The sequence below is a fragment of the Monodelphis domestica genome, chromosome 4 (genome assembly GCF_027887165.1).
Source record: "Monodelphis domestica isolate mMonDom1 chromosome 4, mMonDom1.pri, whole genome shotgun sequence".
Lineage (NCBI taxonomy): Eukaryota > Metazoa > Chordata > Mammalia > Didelphimorphia > Didelphidae > Monodelphis > Monodelphis domestica.
Genome location: NC_077230.1, coordinates 46,331,621 through 46,355,209, shown reverse-complemented (window position 1 = coordinate 46,355,209; position 23,589 = coordinate 46,331,621). Strand labels below are relative to the sequence as shown.

Below are 23,589 nucleotides of genomic sequence, written 5' to 3'. Positions count from 1 at the left end.
AAGTGAATTTTGTTCTAGAGGATACCATGAGCCATTAATGGTTTTTTAAATCTGGGAGTGTATTGTTCAGATTGGTTCTTCAGAGCAGCTTTAACCGTGTAAAGGATAAATTAGAAGAAATATTAGAAGCAATGAGACCAACTAAAACTAAAAAAGAGCAAGGCAAGAAGTGGTAAAGGATTAAATTGGAATGACAAGTGAGGAGGGGACAAATATGCAAAATATGTTATGGAGAGAGAAATGACAGGATTGAGCATCTGATTGGAAATGATGGATAAAGGAGAGGAAAGTTCATTAAAGTGACTAAGATTATAAACTTCATTGACTGGGTACGCTCAGTAGAAACAGGAAAGTTAGGAGTATATTTAGGAGGGAAAATGATGAGTTTAGTTTTGGGTCTGTTGAGTCATTTTTCAGTCTTGTATGACTTTTTGTGAACCAATTTGGGGTTTTCTTGGCAAAGATACTGGAGTGATATGTCATTTCCTACTCCAGCTCATTTTTACAGATGAGGAAACTAAGGCAAACAGTGTTGAGTGGCTTTCTCAGGATCACATAGCTAGTAAGTGTCTGTGGCTGGGTTTGAATTCAGGAATATGAGTCTTCCTATCTCCAAGACTTGAACTCTATTCATTGTGCCACCTCACTGATAGTGTTTAAGTTAGTTTGGTTTCAATATGTATAATTTAGGATGCCCATGGCATCAATGGTCCTTCAAGTGAAGATGTGAAGCCAATCAATTGCAAAGGACAAATACAATGAAAAAATTAAAGATGAATATGATATAACTTTATAAGTAGTAACAAATTAATATGAAAACAGTAACTAACATGTAGTCTATTCTGTAGATATTACAGTCTGACTTTTTTGTCTTTGGAATAGGAGAAGAAAAAAAAACATTTAGAAGGCTATAAAGCAGAATGCACTAACTTAATGCACTTTAAAATATATTATCAAATGGGTTTCTTAAAGTAATGATATTAATTAGTTAAAGGAAATTCAAAGGAAATAATTTTAAATGAAATTATAGCCATTGTAACTCATTGGTTTATTCAAATGATGTAACAAAGTGCATGTTATGAAAGTTAATGACATTCTAAGATGGATAGTTAAACTGACACTATACTTCTTAGATGATTTAAGACTGTTGGTTGTCTCATGGTCTCATACCATAGTGCACTCAAATGGGGTGAACACTACTTACTGTTGGTATCATTGTTAAATGTTAATAAGTCCCTATAGAGATCTGGCTACTATGCATAGTAACAAAGGTGTGGTACTTGCCCTCGAAGAAATAAATGTATAATAAAACTAAAGACACTAGAATATAATAATTCTAAAGTGCCATCACTTTTCACTATAAAAAGGCACACAAAAATCCTCACTTATTTGGAGCATAAAGAATTTACAACTAAAAGGTATACACAATATAAAAATAACTAGTTTCACAGTAATCAAAATAATGTATTATGTTATAAAATACATATATTTATTCCTTCAAAGCTTTTGGTATGGATCAGATAGTTATAAACCTGACATTCTTGGCAACTTTTTAGTAACTAAACATTTTTTTAATCCTTGAAATGTTTTTATAGATCCTTTAGCAATACCCTGGGTTTGTTTGTTTTTTTTTTAAAGCAAACTAAAAATTGTTTCATTTACCTAGTAACTACTGACTGACTAAATTCCAAAATGTAAAGGGAAAAAAATGTTAGCTTATTTGGAAATATTGGCTTTCTCAAGTGAAAATTTTGACTATTATTTTATATTCCAAAGGTCATAAGATAATCAACTTTTCCTAGAAAGCTCAGGGTAATTTATTGAACTAAATATGTCTTATAAAATAAACTTAATTTACCTCTCACACTTTATTGTGGACAAGTTTCATATTCTCACTGTAGCTATTACACTGTGGCACATTAAGAAATGTTATGACTCCAAGAAACCTAAAAAAAAAAAAGTAAGTTTAAAATTCAAAGTTAAAAATTATTTTCTTGAAATACTTCACAAATCAGGCACTAGTTTATTGAAATATTGTTAAAATAAAATCATTGGGTTTTTATTCTGTTTCATCAACTCCAAAGCATAGAGAAACAAAATCCAGTCAAGCACCAGGCACCATAAATAAGAACAAAGTATAGTAGCAATTATAAAGGAATCCTCAAATTTACACTTTTTTTATGGAGGACAATTTTCTTTTCCTCATTTATGTAGAAGACTTGTCATGTCTCTTTTTTCTTTAAATCTTTACCTTCCATCTTAGAATCAATATTATGTATTGGTTCCAAGGCAGAATCATGGTAAGGGATAGGCAATTGGGGTTAAGTGACTTGCCCAGGGTGACACAGCTAGAAAGCGTCTGTGGTCACATTTGAATCCAGGACTTCCTCTCTCCAGACCTGTCTCTCAATTCAGTGAGCCTCCTAGATGCCCCATCATATCTTATTTAAAAATAATTAGGTGCCATGCCCTCCCAAACACACACAGGTAGAAGTTCACATAAGACCAAGAAGCGATTTATGTAAGATATTTTGTGAAAGGAAAATATATTATTTTCTGATTATTTTCAAATGTTATTATTCTCCATGTCCAAGCAGTTCTGGAATTGCAGAATGTTATTAGTGATTATTACATATATTTTTACATATATAATGAAGAAATAACCTAGGTTCCATACTGGGAACCGAAGCACAAAGGTCACTATTTGCTTCTGCTCTTCTTTAGAAAACTATAGATTTAGACCTTGACAGGACCTTAGAAGTCATCTAGTATAATTTATTTTACAGATGAGAAAACTGAGACCCAGAGAGGTTAAATGATCTGACCAATATCACATGGATAGTAAATAATAAGAGGTGGGATTTAATTCCTAATCCTCTAACTCAAAATCCAGTGCTTTTTCCACTAAACAATTTCCTTAAGGCTTTTCAAAAGTTCAAACTAATTTGCAAAGTGCCAGTTCTAGAAAACAGGAGCAGCCTGGGAGATTTCCTGCTAAGTGGACAGATCACTTGAAATTGGGATAAAAAAAAACAAAATTAAACTGGGGAAAGTGGAAAGTAGTAGGGCAGAAATTATGTACAGACCAACATCTCACACCCTATCCCAAGATAAGGTCAAAATGGACATATGATTTAGACATATAGGGTGATACTACAAGTAAATTAAGGGAAATAGAATAGTTTGCCTGTCCGATCTATGTAGAAGAGAAGAATTTATGACCAAACAAGAGATAAAGAACATTATAAAATGTAAAATGAATAATTTTGACTATATTAAATTTAAAACGTTTCATAAAAACAAAACCATGGTAACAAAGTTTAGAAGGTAAACATCAAACTGGTGAAAAAAATTTATAACAAATTTCTCTGATAAAGGGCTCATTTCACAGACATATAGAGAATTAAGACACATTTGCAAGAAAAAACCATTCCCAAATTGACAGATGGTCAAAGGATATGAATAAGCAGTTTTCAGGTGAAAAAAAAATCAAAAACTATCAATAATCAGATGAAAAAATGTTCTAAATCACTCTTGATTAAAAAAATGCAAATTAAAACAACTCTGAAGTACCACCTCACTTCTATCATATTGGCCAATATGACAGTAAAAGAAAATTATAAATGTTGGAGGGGATGTGGCAAAATTGGAACACTAGTACATTGCTGATGGAATTTGGTTGTGCAGTTTTTATGCCCACTATATGGTCAATTTTTGTATATGTATCATGTGCTACTGAAAAAAGGTATATTCCTTTTTATCCCCATTCAAATTTCTCCAAATATCTATTAAATCTAACTTTCTAAAATTTCATTTGATTCTTGTTTATTTTTTGGTTAGATTTATCTACCTCTGATAGGGGAAAGTTGAGGCCCTCCACTAGTATAGTTTTACCATCTATTTCCTCCTTAAGCTCCTTTAAAAACTTGGAGACTATACCATTTAGTATATATATGTTAAGCACTGATATTATTTCATTGTCTATACTACTTTTTATCAAGATATAATTACCTTCCTTTAACCAGGTCTACTTTTGTTTTAGCATTGTCTGAGATCATGATTGCTACTCCTGTTTTTTTTTTTTTTATTTCAGTTGAAGCCCAGTAGATTCTGCTCCATCCCCTTACCTTTACTCTGGGTGTATCTACCTGTCTCAAATGTATTTCTTGTAAAAAAGATATCATAGGATCCTAGTTTTAAATACATTCTTCTGCCTGCTTCCATTTTATGGGTGAGTTCAACCTATTTGCATTCAAAGTTATGATTACCATCTGAGTATCCCCCCCCCCCATCTTGTTTTTAATCTTGCCCTTTCTCCTTTCAATCTCTCCCTGGAGAACAATTTGGAATTATGACCAAAGGGCTATAAAACAATGCATATCATTTAATCCCCTATCACTATGAGATCTGTATCCCAGAAATTTAAAAAAAAGGTGGGTGGAAGGACCTACTTGCACAAAAATATTTATAGCTGCTCTTTTTGTGGTGGCAGAGAATTAGAAATGACAGGCATATCCATCCATTGGTGAGTGTCTAAACAAAGTGAAGTATATGATGTATATGATGGTGAGGAACACCATTGTTCTGTAAAAAAATATAAACAGGATGATTTCAGAAAGAACTGGAAAGACCTACATGAACTGATGCAGAGTGAAAGAAGCAGAACCAGGAAACCATTCAGTAACAGCAATATTGTGGAATGAACAACTGTGCTATCCACCTCTAGAGAAAGAACTGTTAGAATTGGAAATGCAGATCAAATTATGCCATTTTTCACTTTAGTTTATTTGGGGACTTATTTGGGGGTTTGAGTTTTATAGGATTATTTCCTTATAAAAATGAGTAATATGGAAATGTGTTTTGCATGATAATACATATATAACACAGATCAATTTGATTGCCAGCTCTAGGAAGGGGAAGGGAAAGGGAATAAGGGAGAAAATTTGAATCATATAAATTTGGAAAATGTGTAGAAATTTATTACATATAATTGGTAAAAAAAAAATCTTTATAATTTTAAAAAACCTTGGAAGGTCACCTTTGGCAGGGGTCTGCCTCAGCTTCAGTCCCTTCTGATTTCACTTTTTTTATGGTGGTGGGTAACAGGCTGGAGGGCAGGACCATGGAGAGAGTTCATATATATAAAGATCAGCAGAAATTCACTTTATATCTGTGGTTTTAGCTATCTGTAGTAGGTCTTGGAACATATCCCCACAGATATAGAGCCCTGCTGTAAGGAAAGCTAGCATGTAAACTTTGAAGCCAGCAGAAAGAGGGGCAAGACCCATAATAGGAAAAATGGCACAAGATCCCTAAATAGATTTGAAGCCAGCCAACACTTTAAACAGTGGGATTACAACAAGCTAGTCATGTAAGTCCTATTATTCTGGGACCTGAAACTAAATCCCAACTTCAGTCTAACTGACAAAACTAAGAAAAGAACCAACTGCCATTGATTACTACCCAAAGAAGCAGGGACTATATGCAGAGAACTGGAAATCACTGTGCTAACAACGCTAAGGCCCAAAACAGAGTTGACATAGGCAGTGTAAAATATCCCTCTCAGGATCATAGAAAGAGATTGAACCAGCTCTCATTTAGGAATCACACATAGGAGAAGAAAACAGAGTATTGCAATGAACCAGAAGAAGGAAACAAAAAGCAGGTATTGAGGCAGAGGTCAGGACCTAATACCAGTCAATATTCAAATTAGAAGTAGAAGCAACAACTAGACAAGGGAGGATAGAGAATCAGACAAGCCTATCCAATCCAGCAAAGAATTCAAGAGGATACTTACCTGAACACAAAATCTCAGCCTTCAATAATTGAGATTAAAATATGAATAAGCAAAAGAAAACATAGAACAAAATGAAGAAATAATAAAGGTTAAGAGAAACCCAAGAAGTAAATGTAAATGAAGAGGGATACCCGACAACAAAGAGAAGAAGCTCAAAAGAAGAAAAAATGGTATGTTCGTTACTATAAGAATAGCTGGAAGAAATTAAGCAAGAGGGAGAAGAAAAATGAAGTTTATTTGGGAAAAGTTTTAAAGAAGAATAAATAACAGAAACCCTCACTCTAGTGGTTGACTCCTTTAAAAAAGAATAGGCCAACCAATGCAAAGACTATAAAATAAGAAATATTTTAAAACAGAAGAAGGTATTAGACAACATATATATTGAGAGAGAACAATAACAACAAGAAATCTAACCTGGAAAACTGGTTGAGGGGAGATAATTAAATAATTATAGAACTACCTAAAAACAATTACCAAACCAAAAGAAAATTAGAGAAGATATTTCAAGAAATCAGAAGACTGCCAAGATCTATTTGAATTATAAAGAAACTTCATGTTAAAATAACTCAGAAATGCCATAGACAAAACCCAGACCACCCAAACCACAGAAAAACATTATTCCAAGGGAGCAAAGGGTTCATGTAACAAGGAATCAAATTCAGACCCAAACAACACCTAGCAACAACTACTATGAAGGAGAGAAAATGCTGGAATGGCATTCCAAAATGCAACAAATGAAGGATTACAACCAACAATAATTTAACCTGCAAATTTTAGTATAATCCACATGAAAAGAGTGTAGTGGAATAGAAGAATTCTGAGTTCTCCTGATGAAGATACTAGTAGTGAAGTAAAAACTATGAAAACATGAGAGTTGGACAATCAATCAATATATTAATATGTGAAAACTAAAAAAATTGATAAACTATCAGCTAATGATAAGGAAATAAAAATAAAATTATTAAAATAAAAACACAAGAGGAAACAAAAATTTACAAATAAATGGAAATCCTTATTATGTGAAAACCCTAGGTCTACAAATTAAAAAGTAAGAGTCTTAACTAACATTCTAATGAGGGAAACCCCCATCGTTATCAGAAGCTATTCTAATAAATTATCAGTTGGCAAAAGTGAGAAAATAAAAATAAATAAGTATTCATAAAAAAAGAAGATAAAGCAAAATATAGAAATCTTGAATAATCTAGTTTCAGAAAGTGATATCAAGTAATCAATCATAAATGAACTTGGTCCAGATGGATTTATAGGTGTATTCTATCAGATGTTTATTTTTTAAAAATCTAATACCTGTGTTTTTAAAATTATTCTCAAAAACTGAGGGAAAAAAAGGTACTCTACCAAACTTTTATGATATAAATACGGTCCTGATGCCTATAATACAGAAGGATAAAGCAGAGAAAGACTTTGGGAGCCGTCCAGCAGTCTCCCTGAGGATGAGGGCTCACTCCATCTAGATGTGGTGATCCAGTCGAGTAATGGAGATGAGAGACACTGTGTGCTCAGGCCCACATGCTTAGGCATCACACAGTGTTCTGCCATAGCACAGAGATTTGTTTATTATATAGGTTGTTGATTACATTTTCTTTGGCACACAATCAATTTTCTACATATATGTTTCCATGGAACTTAACAATAAGATGCGTAGCTTAAGGAGATAGTCAATGAAACATTGTTGCTATGGATGAATGACATAAACAGGGTGATCTAGAGGTTAGTTTTCCCTGACATAGGAGAATCATTGTCTCTTTTGGTCAGCTTTCACAATCAATCACAATTACTTAGGAGATGGATAACAAAACATTTCGTAGCTAGGTACAAGGTTAGAGGGCAATTTAATGACAGACCAGATTTGGAGTTTTCCTCAATTTACAAGTTCTGTTTTTCTTGTGTTACTTTAAAGCACCTGACAATGTTGCCTGGTTTCTGTCCATCAACAAATTCATTGGAGTGTGATAACTTTAAGGAAAGACTTATTATGGTGCTCAAGCATTTGGCCAATGTTTATTGTAGGGCCTTGGAGCATATCTGTGCTTGAGTGAGAGAAAGAAGGAGTAAGTAATCTTTGGGCTTTAATTCTATAAATGCAATCTTTTGGGGGTAATCTAGGGGGATTAAAGTGGGATATATGTATTGATCCTATAAGTATTTGCTCTCATATTATTTCCCCTGTATTGGGGAGAGAGTAATAATCATAACAAGTAGGGAAAGTTGGAGAGAGAGAAGTCACAGAAGGATTTTAGTGGGGGGAAGAGGAAGGCTTTTGTTCCAGGGGGCTGCCTTGCAGTTCCCGACTTCCAACCATGACCTTGTTAACCAGTGGGGGGCTGTTGGCTCCCTACAGAAAAAAGTATACAGCAGTCTATCCAAAAAAATTACTATGAAATTAAGTTTTGAAAAAAGTATGTTAGGGGCAAGTGAGTGGCTTAGTGTATTGAGAGCCAGGTCTAGAAATGGGAAAGTCCCAGGTTCCAATCTGGCCTCAGATATTTCCTAGCTGTTTGATTCTGGACAAGTTACATAACCCACATTGCCTAGCCCTTACCTCTCTTCTGCCTTGGAACCAATACATAGCATTGATTCTAAGATAGAAGGCAAATGTTTCCAAAATTAAAAATTAAAAAAAAGATGTTAGCATGGATCAATATTAGGAAAACAATGAACATATTTATTTACATAAGCAACAAAAAACAACAAAACCAATATTTGTAGAAAACACATTTTAAAAATATTAGTGGGATGATCATAGTTAATCACCTTTGCTACTGATAGCAATGCATTGATCCAGGACAATCCCAAGGGACTTATGAGAAAGAATGCTATCCACATCAAGAGAAAGAATGGTGGGAGTAGAAACACAGAAGGAAAACATTTGATTTTTCACTTGTTTAAATGGGTATTGAATGTGGGATTTTGATTTTTAAAAGATTATTACAAAAATGAATAATATGGAAATAGGTATTGAGTGATAATACATGTCTAACCCAGTGGAATTGTTTGTTAGCTCTGGGAGGGTCGACAGAAAAAGGAGAGGGAAAGAACATGAATCATGGAATCATGGAAAAATACTTAAATTAAAAAAACAAAATATTATTCATGTTAAAAATCTTACAAAAATAGTCTTTTGATGCAATAAAAAATATATGGCAAAATCCAAACTGCAAGCATTATTTGCAATGGACAAAACTTTGAAACTTGAAGATTTAAGGTGAAGGAAGAATAATAGTCCTTCTCCCCAATGGTATTTGGATTAGCCGTAGAAACAAAAACAATAGAAATAAGACGAGATTTAAAACAAAACATCAGGACAGATAAGACAAAGTTATCCTTGTTTGTAGAAAATATGAGATTTACTTGGAAAACTTCAGAGAATTAATGAAGAATCTAACAGATGATTAATAGCTTCAGTAAAGAAGTTTACAAATATATCCAAAAAATTGGTAAATTCTGAACAATATTAACAATATCCAAGAAAAATGTTAAAAAAAGAAAATGTTCAAGATAACAAACTAAAGAAAATATCTCTGGTTAAATCTAACAAAATTCATTCAGGAATTATATACTTTTAAACTACAAAATATTCTTTAAAACAATAAAGACAAGTTTTGAAGAGATAATATTTTCATTCTTCACGGGGGTAAACAACTATAATGAAAACAACTCCATGAATAAACTTACAAATTATAAGTTGAAATAATAATGAAATTACAGGCATACCTTGGGGATATTGCAGTTTCAAATCCATAACACAGCATTAAAGTGAATATCACAATAAAGTGAATCTCATGAATTTTTTGGGTTCTCAGTGCATAGGAAAGTTATGTTCACACTATAGTTTATTATGTCATTAAAATGTATATGCCTTAATTTAAAATACTTGATGACTTTAAAAAATGCTATTATTTGGATCTTCAACAAATCAGAATCTTTTTTAATGGTGAAGGGTCTTCCCTTGAAGTCAATGGGGGCTGGTTGATCAGGGTGATGGTTCCTAAAGGTTGGGGTAGCTGTGGCAATTTCTTAAAGTTTACTTCATTGATTGACTCTTCCTTTCACTTGAACACTTAAGAGGCCATTTTAGGGTTATTACTTGGCCTAATTTCAATATCGTTCTGTCTCAAGGAAAAGAGGGAGAAATGAGAGAATGGCAAGTGGATACAGCAGTCAGAACACATTTTTATTAGTTAAGTTGGCCATCTTATATGGGCTCAGTTTGTGGTGCTCTAAAACAATTATGAGTAACATCAAAGATCACTGATCACAGATCACCGTAACAGATATAATGATAATGAGAAGATTTTAAATGTTATGAGAATTACCCACATGTGACACAGAGACATAGTGTGAGCACATGCAGCTGGAAAATGGTTCCAAATGCTTGATGCAGGGTTGCCACAAACTTTCAATTTGTAAAAAATGCAATATCTATGAAACTTAATAAAGGGAAGTGAAATAAAATGAGGCATGCCTATATTATTTGTATTTATTTATATAATAATGTAACTCAACTGGAAGAACAAAAACCTTACAATCTTACAGAATTAATGATTTTAAATAGTAATGAAATGTATAGGATTATCACATCTCAGCCTATATTATAAAGCCATAGCTACCTATCAAATGATGTACCAATCTATTAGTTACTAGTTAAAAAAGAAGAGCAGCACAATGAAACACACTACATAAACAAGACATAGAAGCAACCAACACTGTTGAGCCCTGTATTCTATAAATTAAGAAAATTCCTGGAGGAAGATGGCCTACTTGACCAAGTAAAGAAATATTGCACAAGAAAGGTTAAGACCAGCATTTTACACCTTTTTTTTTACACAATCTGCTCCAAATGAATACATGAGCTAAATAGAAAATGTTGCATACTTTTTTTTAAGTTGGAAAATATTGGAAGAAATTGTCTTTCAGATCTATAGTTATGGGGAGAATTCTAAAAATAAGAAAGAGGTGATCACAAAAAAATAAATTATTGAGTTTACTATCTAAAATTTTTTTAAACTATAGAAAAAAGATCAATGCTTCTTAAATAAAAGAAACTATAGAGGAGGAAAACATTTGATTCAAGTATCTCTGATAAAAGACTGATATCCAAGAGGTATGAGATTGATACAAATATATGACCAAGTTCCATTACTCAGCAGATTAGTAATGAAAGGAAATGAAGTTTTCAAAAGAAGAAATGAAAACTACTATAAGCATTTAAAAAACAATATCTCTTGTCACTAATTAGGAGAAATGCAAATCAAAACAACTTTGAAGTGTTCCCTAAAATCTATTAAATTGAAGATGATAAAAGAGGGAAATAGTTATAGCTTGAGGAGCTATTATATGCAAACTTATTTTACTGCTAGGAGAGCTATAAAATTATCCAAGTATTCTGGAAAACATTTTGAAATTAGGGAAAAAAAGTTACTAAACTGCCTCTACATTTTACCCTGTGAGCTGACTACTGGATACATATTCTGAAGAAATCAAAACCACAAAGCTTTAATATATACCAAAATATTCAAAGCAACACTTTTAGTTGTAGGGAAAAACATAGAAACAAAGAAATGGATTGAGAGGGACAGAGCCAAAACAGAATGTAGTTAGCCAATTTTTTTAGCTCTCCCCACCCATTCCTCTAAATAAAAGCTGTCAAACCAAATTCTGAGTAGAATACCAGCAAAAAAAGTCAAAACATGTCATTTTTTCCCAGCCCAAGGTAGCTGAAAAAGACAGGAAAAAAATCTATAGACACTGAGGCAGGAGCCAGAGCACAGGCTTTTTAAGCAGTGAGACAGCAGCACAGAAGCACTAGAAGTATCCAACACATAGAAATAATAAATGGACAGAAAACCAAGAGAACATTATATTCTTCTATAGATTAAATAGTTGAAGAATAACTTGTGGATGTTCACCTCCAGAGAATGAACTGAAAAATGGAAACATAAAAGAAATAATCTATGTATACATATATGTTACCCATATGATATCTTCTATGGTATAGGTAAGGAAGGGAAGGACTGAAATACCTGGAAATCAATTCTATTTATAAAATTATATTAATTAAAAAATTTTAAAACAAAAGAAAATATCTACATATGAAGCCTCAAAGAAAAATGCAGATTAGAGGTAAACCTAACATGGATTGTTAGAAGAGATTTTTAAATGCTTTTTAAAAAATCAAATAAGAGAGATGAAAGAAAAATTAAGGAAAATAAAGGCAATACAAGAAAATGATGAAAAAAGAGAATTGACAGCTTGGGAAAAAGCACAAAAATTACTAATGAAAATAACTCTTTAAAAATCACATAGCCAAATAGTAAGAGAGGTTCAAAAATACTATGGAAAATAAGTCTAAAATTCGGAATTGAGCAAATGGTAAAAAAATGTACAAAATCTCACTGAAGAAAATAACTACTTAAAAATTAGAATTGGGCAACTGGAAGCAAATGACTACATTATATATAAAAAATCAATAAAAACAGAGGGCAGCTAGTTAGCTCAGTGGATAACAACTAAGCCTGCAGATGGGAGTTTGTGGGTTAAAAACTGATTCTAACATGGAAGGTAAAGGTTTAAAAAAATAATGACAAAGTCAAGAAATAAAAGAAAATATGAAACATCTCACAAGAAAAACCACTGCCTTGGAAAATAGGCAAGGAGAGATAATTTAAATATTCTTAGACCACATGAAAACCAATTAAAAAAAAAAGATAAGGCATGTTACAAGAAATTTTAAAGGATAATTTCCTAGGCAAAGGAAAGAATAGAAATTAAAAGAATCAATCAGTTACCTCCTGAAAAACTTCCCAAAAGGAAAACTACCAGGAATATTGTAGTCAAATTCCAGAGTTCCCAAGTCAAGAAGAAAAGTATGACAAGCAGTCAGAAGAAAATAATTCAAATACTATGGAGCCACAGTCAAGATGACACAAGATTTAGCAGTTACCACTATAAAAGAGCAGAGCAAAGAGCTTGGAATATGATATTACAGAAGGCAAAAGAGCTAGGATTAAAACCAAGAAAACTACCCAACAAAACTGAGTATAATCCTACATGAGAGGAAATGGATATTTAATGAAATAAAGGGTTATTAAGCAATACTAATGAAAAGATCAGAGTTCAGTAGAATAATCAACATTCAAGCACAAGACTCAGGTTAAACTGTCTACATAAGGGGAAATGATACATATAACCTCTAAGAATTTTATCATCAGAAGGGCAGTTTAAGGTAGTCTACTTAAGATAGAGGGCATGGATATGAGTGTATTCTGTTAGGGTGATATCAAAAATAAAATGGAAGGGTGATAAAGAGGAATAATATACTGGGAAGGGAGAAGACAATTGAGGAAAATATTCTCACATAAAAGAGGCAAGCGAGGAAGAGTTTTTACAATAGAGGGTAAAATTGTGAGGGAAGAGCAGGTAATGCTTGAACCCCAATATCATCTGAACTGATTCAAAATGTGAAGAAAATAAATACACACACAGTTAGGTATAGAAGTATGTCTTCCTCAATGGAAAAAAAGAGTGAAAGAGGAGAAGAGAAGATGGTGGAATGACTTGGTGAAGGGTAGATTAAAAGAGACAGTTGGGGACTTCCGGGTAAACATGGTGGCAGTCTAGATGCAAGATTCTTCCTCTCCTCAGCACCCACCAATATATACTACCTCAAAAGACCAAAAAAAAAAAAAACCAAATTCATAAGACGAAGGGATGCTACAGTAGGGCGCAGCATTGAAGGTACATAGAATTTGGGCATTTCCACACTATAAGGCGGTGAAAAAGCTTCCACCAAAATGTGAACTGATCTACCCTCCCCCACCCACCTATGGAGCCAGAGTCACAACCAGGGCAAGCCAGAATCAACAAGTGAGTGAGGCGCACCTGTAGAGTGAGTAAGGGGTACCCCTAGGTCCTTGGGAGCTGAAGAAGACCACCAAAGACCTACCCCTAAGAGCAGCTAAACCTGAAACCCCAACAGGCTAAAGAGCTCAGACCGTGGTTGCTCCAGGAGAGAAAACACAAAGGAGGACAGCAAATAGCGGAAGCTATGGAGATTCAAGAGCTTGCCTCAGGCAAAATCCTTGCTCCATAACTCCATACACAGAGAGCCTGCCCATCTCACTTAGATTTCTGACTAAAAAGGGAAGGAAAAGCCTCCACGGTAATGGCCAACTGTGCCCAGGAACAACAACCTCCCTCCACCAAAAAAAAAAAAAAAAGAAAAGAAAAGAAAAGAAAAAGAAAAAAACAAGAAGAAGGCATTGCCCCTGGAAAATTTTTATAGAGGAAAAGCCTAGGCTACAGAGGAAATAAAGAGGGAAATTCAAATGAAGCGAAAATCCCCCACCCCAAAATGGAAATTGTCCACAGGCTCTTGAAGAATTTAAATTGGAGCTTATCAAAAAGATGGAAGCCTTCTGGCAAGAAAAGTGGGAAATAGTTCAAAGAGAAAATAACAGTTTAAAGGACAAGAACTCCCAATTGGATAAACAGCTGGAAACCATGAAAAGCAGGATGGACCAAACTGAAAAGGAAAACCAGTCTCTAAAGACCAGAATTAGGCAACTGGAAGACAATGATCTTGCAAAACAGCAAGAATTAGTAAATCAAAGTCAAAAGACTGAAAAAATAGAAGAAAACATAAAATATCTCACTGAAAAGATGACAGATCAGGAAAACAGAGCAAGGAGAGACAATTTGAGAATCATTGGTCTACCTGAAAAGCCAGAAATAAACAGAAATCTTGACATCATACTACAAGAAATCATCCAAAAAAACTGCCCTGATGTCCTTGAACAAAGGGGCAAAATAGACATTGAAAGAGTTCATAGAACACCCTCTACACTAAATCCTCAAAAGACAACTCTCAGGAATTTAATTGCCAAATTCTAGCACTTTCAAGCTAAGGATAAAATTCTACAAGAAGCCAAAAAGAGGCAATTCAGATACCAAGAACACCAATCAAGATCACACAAGACCTGGAAGTTTGCACACTAAAGGACCACAAGACCTGGAACATGATATTCAGAAAGGCAAGAGAATTGGGTCTTCAATCAAGGATCACCTATCCATCAAAACTGACTATATACTTCTAGGGTAAAGTATGGACATTCAACAAAATAGAATATTTTCAATTATTTGTAAAGAAAAGACCAGAACTAAGTTGAAAGTTTGATATCTAAACACAAAGATCAAGAGAAACATGAAAAGGTAAATAAGAAAGAGAGGGAAAAGGGGGGAAATGTTTTTTTATTCAAACTCTCTTCTTTAAGGACTACAATTACATCAAATTATATATATTAATATATGGGGGAAATGTTATTTGTAACTCTCAAAAATTATATTCACTATTATAGTAATTGAAGAATCATTCACAGGAAGAGACTGGGGCATTAAGGACTATAAGATGATATGCAAAAAAGAAAAAGGGGTCAATCAAAGATGGTACTAAGAGATACTTGAAGAAATAAAATAAAATAGGATAATCTTTATCACACAAAGATACAGATGGGAAGGGGAAGGGAATAATACTCTCATGAGAAGGAGAGGAAGAGAGTGCTTATATGTAATACTTAAACCTTACTCTCAGTGATATCAATTCTGAGAGGGAAGCACATCTAGATCCATTGGGGTCTTGAATTCTATCTTATCCTACAGGGAAAGTGAGAAGGGAAAACTAAGGGGGGTAGGAGGGGAGAGTACAAAAATGGAGGGAAAGAGAGGGGGAGAGAACTTAACAGAGCCTAAAAAACAAGAAGGGTACAAAAAGGGAGGAGCAAGAAAGGGAAGCATATTAAAGGAGTGGATTAGGGGGATTGATCAAAAGTAAACCACTTGCTTAAAAGGATACAGCAAAAGAAGAAAGGACAGAACTAGGAGAGGATAACAAAATGCTGGGGAATAATAAACAAGTGAAAATCATAACTCTGAATGTGAATGGGATGAACTCACCCATAAAATGAAAACAAATAGGAGAGTGGATTAGAATTCAAAATCCTACCATATGTTGTCTATAAGTAACATACCTGAGATGGGTAGATACTCACAAGGTTAGAATGAAAGGTTGAAGCAAAACCTATTAGGCCTCAACTGATAGAAAGAATGCAGGAGTTGCAATCATGATATCTGACAAAGCCAAAGTGAAAATAGATCTGATTAAAAGGATTATGGAAGGTAAATATATCCTGATAAATGGGAGTAAAGACAATGAGAAAATATCAGTAATTAACATGTATGCACCAAATGATATAGCATCCAAATTTCTAAAGGAGAAACTAGTGGAGTTGAAGGAGGAAATAAATAGTAAAACTATACTAGTGGGAGACCTGAACTTACCACTATCAAATTTGAGATAAATCAAATAAAAAATAAATAAGAAAGAGGTAAAAGATGTGAATGGAATCTTAGAAAAACTAGAGTTAATAGATATATGGAGAAAAATAAATAGGGACAAAAAGGAAGGAATACACCTTCGTTCAGCAGCACATGGTACATTCACAAAGATTGACCATGTACTAGGTCATAAAAACATGGCAAACAAATGCAGGAAAGTAGAAATAATAAATGCAACCTTTTCAGATCATAATGCAATAAAAATAATGATCAGTAAGGGTACATGGAGAGCCAAATCAAAAATTACTTGGAAATTACATAATATAATTCTCCAAAATTGGTTAGAGACCAAATCATAGAAACAATTAATAATTTCATTGAAGAAAATGACAATGATGAGACATCCTTTCAAACTCTATGGGATACAGCCAAAGCAGTACTCAGGGGAAAATTTATATCCTTGAGTTCATATATTAACAAATTAGGGAGGGCAGAGGTCAATGAACTGGACATGCAAATCAAAAATCTTGAAAGTGAACAAATTTAAAATCCCCAGAAGAAAACTAAATTAGAGGTCCTAAAAATTAAGGGAGAAATTAATAAAATCAAAAGTGAAAGAACTATTGAACTAAAAAATAAGACGAGAAGCTGATGTTTTGAAAAAACAAGCAAAATAGACAGTACTGGTCAATCTAATAAAAAAGGAAAGAAGCAAACTAAATTAACAGTATTATAGATGAAAAGGGAGACCTCACCTCCAATGAAGAGGAAAATAAGGCAGTCAATTAAAAACTATTTTGCCCAATTATATGGCAATAAATATGCCAATCTAGGTGATATGGATGAATGTTTACAAAAATATAAATTGCCTAGATTAACAGAAGAAATAGAATTCTTAAATAATTCCATATCAGAAAAAGAAATTGAACAAGCCATCAAAGAACTCCCTAAGAAAAAATCCCCAGAGCCTGATGGATTTTCAAGTGAATTCTATCAAACATTCAAAGAACAGCTAATCCCAATACTATACAATCTATTTGACATAATAAGCAAAGAAGGAGTTCTACCAAATTCCTTTTATGACACAAATATGGTACTGATTCCAAAGCCAGGCAGGTCAAAAATAGAGAAAGAAAAGTACAGACCAATCTCCTTAATGAACATAGATGCAAAAATATTAAATAGGATACTAGCAAAAAGACTCCAGGAAGTCATCACAAGGGTTATTCACTATGACCAGGTGGGATTCGTACCAGGAATGCAAGGATGGTTCAATATTAAGAAAACCATCCACATAATTGACCATATCAACAAGCAAACCAACAAAAATCAAATGATTATCTCAAAAGATGCAGAAAAATCCTTTGATAAAATACAATACCCATTCCTATTAAAAACACCAGAAAGCATAGGAATAGAAGGGTCTTTCCTAAAAATAATAAAAAGTATTTATCTAAAACCATCAGCCAACATCATCTGCAATGGGGATAAACTAGATGCATTCCCAATAAGATCAGGAGTGAAACAAGGATTCCCATTATCACCGCTATTATTTAACATTGTACTAGAAACACTAGCAGTAGCAATTAGGGAAGAAAAAGAAATTGAAGGTATTAAAATTGGCAATATAGAGACCAAGCTATCACTCTTTGCAGATGATATGATGATCTACTTAAAGAATCCTAGAGAATCAACTAAAAAAGCTAGTCGAAATAATCAACAACTTTAGCAAAGTTGTAGGATACAAAATAAACCCACATAAGTCATCAGCGTTTCTATATATCTCCAACCCATTTCAGCAGCAAAAATTAGAAAGAGAAATTCCTTTTAAAATCATCTAGACAATATAAAATACTTAGGAGTCTATCTGCTGAGACAAACACCGGAACTATATGAACACAACTACAAAACACTTTCCACTGTAAACCTCAAAATTTCTCAGACTTATGAATGTTAGAGGTTTCCCCCATTGGGGAATCTTCTACTTAAAAAAATTCCCTAGCAGATGGTGAGAACTCTACTTGAGTGTGGGGGCTCCTAGCTATGGGAGTGTCCCTGCTCCATCCTACTTCAGACTGCTTTAGGACAGAAAACTGTTTGCTAAACAATGAAAGTACTTTCATCCATGCTTATGGAAGGGACAGGAAGTTCTTTGAGTCATGACTGTTTTAGAATTGATACAATGGGATACTAAGTACGTATAAAGGTGGGGCAACTTGTAAACTACTTAGACCTAAAAGGTGAAAACTTACTCAGAGGTTTTCTCTTAATGAAATTAGTCAACACAGCAGCATTTTTTTTTCTCTATTACTAAAGAGATTAATCTACTCATCTGTGAATTCAAAATGGGCTGTCTTTTGGAAAACATCTACAGTGATTGGTAGATGTAGGGACTTAGGGGAGGTGACATGGGAGAAAAACCCCTATATAAAAAAAAGCAGAATCTCTTGATAGAGATATCCTTTTGGAGAAAGCCTTTTGGAGGATCTCTGATGAGGACCGCTTGGGAAGAATCTCTTGAGAGAGGCCTTTTGGAACAGTCTAAATTTCACACCACACAATTAAAACTAGATCTAAACAATTGGAAAAACATTAACTGCTCATGGGTAAGATGAGGTAACATAATAAAAATGACCATCCTACCCTAACTTATTTACTTATTTAATGCCCTACCAATCAAACTACCAAAAAACTTTTTTACTGAATTAGGAAAAAAATAACAAAGTTTATTTGGAAGAACAAAAGATCAAGGATGTCCAGGGAAATAATGAAAAAAATGCAAAGGAAGGTGGCCTTGCAGTCCCAGATCTCAAACAGTACTATAAAACAGTGGTCATCAAAACAATATGGTACTGGCTAAGAGACAGAAAGATCAGTGGAATAAGACTTGGGGTAAGTGACCTCAGCAAGACAGTCTATGGCAAGCCCAAAGATTCCAGTTTTGGGGACAAAATCCACTATTTGATAAAAACTGCTGGGAAATTTGGAAGACAATGTGGGAGAGATTAGGTTTGGATCAAGACCTCACACCCTACACCAAGATAAACTCAGAATGGGTGAAAGACTTGAACATAAAGAGGGAAATTATAAGTAAATTATGTGAACACAGAATAGTATATATGTTAGACCTTTGGGAAAGGTAAGATTTTAAAACCAAGCAAGACTTAGAAAAAGACACAAAATATAAAATCAATAATTTTGATTGCATAAAATTAAAAAGTTTTTGTACAAACAAAACCAATGTAACCAAAATAAGAAGGGGAGTAACAAATTGGGAAACAATATTCATAACAAAAACCTCTGACAAAGGTCTAATTACTCAAATTTACAAAGAACTAAATCAATTTTTCAAAAAATCAAGCCATTCTCCAACTGATAAATGGGCAAGGTACACGAATTGGCAGTTTTCAGTCAAAGAAATCAAAGCTATTAATAAGCACATGAAAAAGTGCTCTAAATCTCTGATAATCAGAGAAATGCAAATCAAAACAACTCTGAGGTATCACCTCACACCTAGCAGATTGGCTAACATGACAGCTATGGAAAGTAATGAATGCTGGAGGGGATGTGGCAAAGTGGGGACACTGATTCATTGCTGGTGGAGTTGTGAATTGATCCAACCATTCTGGAGGGCAATTTGGAACTATGCCCAAAGGGCAATAAAAGACTGTCTGCCCTTTGATCCAGCCATAGCACTGCTGGGCTTGTACCCCAAAGAGATAATGGACAAAAAGACTTGTACAAGAATATTCATAGCTGCGCTCTTTGTGGTGGCCAAAAATTGGAAAATGAGTGGATGCCCTTCAATTGGGGAATGGCTGAACAAATTGTGGTATATATTGGTGATGGAATACTATTGTGCTCAAAGGAATAATAAAGTGGAGGAATTCCATGGGAACTGGAACAGCCTCCAGGAAGTGATGCAGAGCAAAACGAGCAAAACCAAGAGAACATTGTACACAGAGACTGATACACAGTGGTACAATTGAATGTAATGAACTTCTCCATTAGTGGCAATGCAATGATCCTGAATAACCCTGGAGGTATCTATGAGAAAGAACACTATCTATATTCAGAGGGAAAACTGTGGGAGTAGAAACATCGAAGAAAAACAACTGTTTGATTACATGGGTAGAGAGGGATATGATTGGGTATATAGACACTAAAAGAACATCCTAGTGTAAACATCAACAGCATGGAAATAGGTTCTGATCAAGGACACATGCAATTGCCAGTGGAATTGCACATCAGTTATGGGAAGGGTGGGTGAGGGGAGGGAGGAATAGAATATGATTTTTGTAACCAAGGAATAATGTTTGAAATTGACCAAAGAAATTAAATTTGGCAAAAAAAAAAATAATAAAAGAGACAGTTGTCAGAAGAAAAATAAGACTTTTTTGAAGAAAGGATTGAGTAAAAAGAGAGAAGGATAATAGAATAGGATAAAAGGAAATAAGTTAGTGATCATAACTGTAAGTATGAGTGGAGATGCACTCACCCATAAAATGGAATGGGATAACAGAACGGATTAGAAACCAGAATAAACAAAATATTGTTACTAGAGACACTTGAAACAGAAAAATATACACAGAGTTAAAATAAAAGTCTAGAGCAGAAGTTATTCTGCTTCAACTGAAGCAAAAAAGGTTGGAGTAGCAATCATTATCTCAGACAAAACAAAAGCAAAAATAGACTTAAAAAAAGACAATCAGGTAAACTATATTTTAGAAAAAGAAATTGAACAAGAAATGATCTCTCTATGGAAAAAAAAACAGACGTATTTACAAATCAATTCTACCAAACATTAAAGAACAATTAACTCCAATATTATAGAAAATATTTGAAAAAAAAATAAAGGAATCCTATAAAATTCATTTTGTGACAAATATGATTTTGGTACCTAAACCAGGGGGAATAAAAACAGAAAGAAAACTACAGACCAATTTTCCTAATGAATATAGATGCAAAAAAATAATTAAATAAGATTCTAGTAATTAAATGGCAATATTATATCACAAAGATCATATACTATGACCAGCTGGAATTTATATCAGAAATGCTTGATGAGTTCAAACATTAGGAAAACTAGGAATGTAATGACCTTATCAAAAACAAGAAAAACAAAAATAATATCATACAGAAAAAGCTTTTGACAAAAATGACACCCATTCCTATTAAAAATACTAAAAAGCATAGGAAAAAATTGAGCTAAACTAAATTTAAAAAACTGAAACTAAACTAGAAGCCTTTCCAATAATATCAAGGATGAGACAAAGCTATCCATTATTATCATTGCTATTCAACATTGTACAAGAAATGGCAATTATAGCAATAAAATAAAAAAAAAGAAATTAAAGGAATAAGAATATACAGTGGGGAAACAAAACTATCACTTTTACAAGATAATATGTTGGCATAAATTGAGAACCCTAGAGAGTCAAATAAAACTCAGTGAACAACTTTAGCAAAGTTGTAGGATATAAAATAAACTCACATGAATCATCAACATTTCTATGTATTACCAACAATAAACAGCAGGAAGAGATAGAAATTCCGTTTTAAATTACTGTAGACAATGTAGAATACTTGGGAACCTAATTATCAAGTAATACAAAATACTCTACCCAATTAAAGATATATAAACAATTACAGAAATTTTAATTACTCAAAGGTAGGTCCAACCAAGTAAAATAAAAAGTATAATACCTAAACTAATTTGATTTTTCAAACTATCAAAGAATTATTTTATACTTAGAAAAAAATAATAGCAGTTCACCTGAAATAAAAAAGATGAAGAATATTGAGGGAATATGTGAAAAAAAATGGTAAGGAAGGGGACCTACCAGTACCAGATTCAAAATTGTATTACAAAGTTGCAATCATGATACTTGTTAAGAAATAGAAGAGTTGATCAATGGAATAGATTAGGCATAGAATATAGAGAACCAAATGACAACAACAATCTATTGCTTGATAAATCCAAAGATCCCCTACTGGGATAAGAAATCAGTATTGGCCAAATCTCCTGGGAAAACTGAAAGTAGTATGATTAAAAATAAGCAGACCAAATTCTCATACCACATACCAAGATAATTTTAAAATGACTTGGACATACAGGACAATATTATAAGCAAATAAGGGGACCATGGAAGAAATTTTCTGATCTATGATTAGAGGAAGGGTTTTATTAAGCATGATTAAGCAAGAGGAGTTTCACAGGAAGTAAAAATAGATCATTTGATTACATAAAATTTAAAAATTTTTGCATAAACAAAACCAATTCAGTCAAAATTCAAAGAAAATTAGGAAACGGGGGGGGGGGGGGAGAAGGGGGGCTGGTTGGAACAAAAGTTGTAGGAATCCTTGTCCATGGAAGATATGTTACAAGACCTACCATGGATGCATGAAACCTTGAATATAAGCAAACACTTGATGACCTCATATAGATGTGCTCTTTCTCCTGGTCCTTATGGCCATGTTGTTTGAATGCAAAATGTACATCTGCTTCAATAACTATTTTAGAGATCTCACACACGCAAGCACTCACACAGAGGTCAGAAGTCATACAAGGACACTCTAAATTTCTCTGTGAAGAATTTGAGTATTGGCACTGACACTGGCACAGGACTATGTCAGAATTAAAGGTGGTAGTGTGTTCTATGAGCAAAGCAGAATTGCAATAACTCAAAAGAAACATGTGATGAATAAATTTAGAGACATTTCCATCCTAAATGTTCATATGGGCTATTCATGCCCAATCTGTGGTAGAGCCTTCTGAGCTCATACTGATCTGATCAGTCATAGTTAGATACATTGTACATTGATCTCAATATAGTGAAGTCATTTTAGTCCTCTATAATATGCAGAACAATAAACAACCAAATCCAAGGAGATAAAAAAAAAGAGGAAAAGAACTAAATGAATTTTTAGCAGCTCTTTTTGCGGTAGAAAGAATTGGAAATTAAGGGAATGGTCCTTAGTTGGGGAATGGTTGAACAAGTTATGGTATATGAATGTGATGGAATACTATAGTTCTATAAGAAATGGTGAAGGGATGATTTCAGAAAAAAAAAACCAACAAAATCTGTATGAATTGATACATAGTGAAGTGAGCAGCGTCAATAACTACAATATTATAAAGAAAAACAACTGTGAAATCTGATTAGTAATCAGATCTAATCTAATTAGAACTCTGATGAATAATTCTGATCAATACAAAGATCCACCAGAACAACAAAGGACACATGATGTAAAATGCTATCAACCTTCAGAAAGAACTGATCAACTCAGAATATTAGATTAAAGTATATTTCCCCTTTATTTTTTTCCTTTTCTTTTTTAAAAGAATCTGACTAAAACAGATATACATTTTGCAAGTACAATGGGTATCATATTCTTTCCTTCTCATTGGGTAGGGTAGGGGTAGAGTAAGGTAAAGAGTA

At 33.5% G+C, this 23,589-nt stretch overlaps 1 protein-coding gene across 5 annotated transcripts in view; it reads right to left on the bottom strand.

The window, feature by feature from the left end:
- ZFX (zinc finger protein X-linked) overlaps positions 1–23,589 on the bottom strand; it is a 135,614-nt gene that overhangs the window by 73,262 nt on the left and 38,763 nt on the right. For all 5 annotated transcript variants that reach the window (XM_016433377.2, XM_056793364.1, XM_056793365.1 and 2 more), the window contains one exon: positions 1,859–1,946. The gene's annotated coding sequence lies outside the window, so the exon portion shown is untranslated. The remainder of the gene's footprint in view (positions 1–1,858; positions 1,947–23,589) is intronic.